This window comes from Suncus etruscus, chromosome 8, assembly GCF_024139225.1.
Source record: "Suncus etruscus isolate mSunEtr1 chromosome 8, mSunEtr1.pri.cur, whole genome shotgun sequence".
NCBI classification, from domain to species: Eukaryota; Metazoa; Chordata; class Mammalia; order Eulipotyphla; family Soricidae; genus Suncus; species Suncus etruscus.
This window is the reverse complement of record NC_064855.1, coordinates 105516510-105519819: the sequence shown is the minus strand read 5'-3', so window position 1 is coordinate 105519819 and position 3310 is coordinate 105516510. Positions and strand designations below refer to the sequence as shown.

Here is a 3310-nt window from a genome sequence, read left to right as displayed (position 1 = left end):
CTTTCATATCATAGTTATAGTCTATTAGACACATCTAGAATTACTGTTTATCAATGAATTGTGAATTTGGTGATTTCTTTGTCCATACTTTTAGAACATTTTATGGTTTTTGGGTCACACCCAGCAGTGCTCAGGGTTTTTTCCTGGCTCCGTGCTTAGAAATCACTTCTGGCAGGCACGGGGGACCTTATGGGACTACGGGACTCAAACCAACGACCTTCTGCATGAAAGGTAAACGCCTTACCTCCATGCTATCTCTCCGGCAAATTTTAGAACATTTTAAATCAAATGTTCCTATGTGATGACACCAAAAAAGAACGTTTTGGTTCAAATGATTTCAGACCATCACAAGATATTTTTTATGGGGGAGAGTGCACACGCAGTCCCCCACAACCACAAATTACGCAGTCGAGTTTTCCATATTTGGGGAAATTGCAGAGGTCAGTACACCCAAAGTGCAATGGTTGAGTCTCACCCTGGGGAAGCCACCTTGGTGATCATGGTATCGCCCCTGCCAGGTAAGTATCATCACAAAATATTTTGTCAATTTAAAGCAAATAAAAAATTATTGGAGCCTTTTCTATGCAAAAATTGTGGAATAATAATTTATTTTTCAAGCTTAAATCTATTGTGATTATTTCCTTTTAAAATTGCACATTAAAATGCTATTTAAATAATGCCATAATTATTGACTTAATATAAAAGAGTCACGAGGTGAAACTTGTATAATGTTTCTAATACCATTCATGTTAATTAATACTAAAAATCAAACCTATATATTGACAAATGAGGACCATTAAGTCAAGAAATAATAAACAGTTTTATTTCACGTTGGGCTGATTTTTTATGGTTGAGAACAAAATGATTGTATATTATAATATCAGAATACTAAGATAATGTGGCCTCAATTTTAGCACAATTTGAAAATATCATAAAGCTTTAGTTACTATAATTATTTTATTTATTATAATACTTTAAGCACCATGATTGCAAATATGTTTGTAATTGGGATTCCACCATATAATGTACACCCCCTTCAAAGTGTAACCTTCCCACAACTAATGAACCCATCTCTCTCTTTCCCCACCTCCTGTCTGTATTTGAGACAGGCACTCTACTCTCACTCCTTACTATGTTCATGACAGCTGTTGGTGTAGTTATTTCTCTAACTGCATTCACTGTTCTTTGTGGTAATCTTCACATCTTGGTCCAGTCCTTCCAGCTCTTATCTATTTCTCTGGGTATTATAACCATAGTGTCTTTTATGTTTCTTAAGTCCTACAGATGAGTGAGACTATTCTGTGTCTAACTGGAATCTGGAAACAATTCTGGTGCCCTACAATAGATGAGTGGCTAAAAGAAACTGTGGTACAAGTACACAACAGAATACAACACAACTGTTAGAAAAATTGAAGTCATAAAATTTTTCTATACCTGGATAGACATGGAAAGAAACTATTACTCTGCAGGAAGTAATAGAGATTGTTAGTTAAGTGAAATAAAGATGTTACCTTCCACATATACATCAGGATTCTTTTACTCTTGATTTCATTGACATAGTATATTTTTTTACTGCATAGAAATTGTAGTACATGTGAAGCTAACACATTAAAAATACTTTTATGCTTCTATCCACTTTCTAAATTTGATAAAATTAAGGCTATTTCTTGGCTTATTTAGTTACAACTTTTAAAAATAAAATTTCTATAAAGTGGTTTGTCCTCTAACTGGCATAGCTCATTATTCATTGCAAAATCATTCTATAGTGTAATAGCATCATATATATTAGCTATACTATAGAACAGTATAATGTTGCTTGTGAAATTTGAATTTTATTTCTATATGAAAAGTGGAAACTGTGGACTTTAATTATTGGGAAATATTTTCAAAATTGGAATTATTTGAAGCAAGAGTTTTTTCTCTGTGTTTTTTTAAATCACATTCTTTAAAAGCAGCTCAGCTTTTAAAAATGTATGAAAAAAAACAGGAAGGAAGTATTCAAAGCATTAGAGTATATGGTAATTAGAATCCAACATGTGTTCAAAGATTTATTCTAATATTTGGGCAGAATTTTTCAAAGTAATTGAATTTTCTAAGATTTACATTTCCTAATTTGTCAAATGGGACTAATAATTCCTCCAGTTTGAGGAATTAAAGTCATTTATGACCCAGCAAAGTATTATATAGTAGCTATTTATAGTTATCATTGGTAAACACTAGTGAGAGATGTTTCTGCTAAGTCTGCATTGGGGAGGGTTATTGAAAAGGAAATGGACTTCTATATGTAGGATTATTTCTTTTAAATTAGGTCTTAATGATTGAGCCTTTGTTTTCCCCTACTTGGAAGTTTTATTTCATCTTTTTGAGGGGCTTTCTGAGCAAGGTCCTGAGATTCAAAGGCCATGATCAGAGATATTCATTTGATATATCTGCCTGTTTAATGATAACTTAGGTAACTCTGGGCCTCACCCAACAAAGCTCAAGGGATTTCTAGGGGTGTACTTAAAGATGTTGAAAGCATACAATTTTGATGCAACTTGGTAGCCCACTCATGACATCCATAGGAAGATTTTAGAGCTGTACACAGAATCCCCTCTCCAAAATCTGACAGTTTTAGGAAACTTCATATGTTGTTATTGAAACCTCTGCCAATTCTTCCAGCAATTTGCAATTTCTTAAAGTGCTATCAGTTGGCAGATTGAGGTTTTCCGCATTTTTCTAACAGTTTATTATCTCCCATTTCTAATTACTTCTTTATATTTATAGCATAGCAAACTTATCTATAACATAAACAGCTTTCTTATATTTATTTTTACTAAAGAAGATAGAAGAAAAAACAAGAACACAGAGTTAGAATATAACAGAAGGGAAAAAAGCAATGATATTACTCAGACAGTACAAGAATAAATAGTAAGTAGGACACAGGAAGATGTACTAAAGCTTCTGGTCAAATTAATGTAGATATAAAAGCAATCATTCTTCCTATATACAAAGTTGAGAGAGCATCATTTTCAAAGTGAAAGGAAGTGTCTTCAGAGGAGGAAGGCAAGCCAAAATCAGATATTTGAAATAACAATGGGATGAAAGGACGTAGGTGAGTTCTCGAATAAGAGTTGCATTGAGAAATGGGAATGAGAGGATATACAAAGCAAAGCACAGGACACAGAAATGAAAAGTTAACCTGATCGAACAGAAAAGCAAGCATCTATTCATGTGCAGTAGAGGCAAATGGGAAAAATATAATTCAGCCATTTGAGTTACTTAGATCCGGACTCTATTATAATAACAATTCAGTTATTTTCTACATAGA

General features: G+C 33.2%; 1 non-coding gene across 1 annotated transcript; it reads right to left on the bottom strand.

Moving 5' to 3' along the window:
* Nucleotides 1-362: 362 nt before the first annotated feature.
* Nucleotides 363-526, bottom strand: LOC126016602 (U1 spliceosomal RNA). Its single transcript, XR_007498392.1, has one exon. It is a non-coding gene; the product is annotated as a U1 spliceosomal RNA (small nuclear RNA).
* Between the last annotated feature and the right edge of the window lie 2784 nt (nt 527-3310).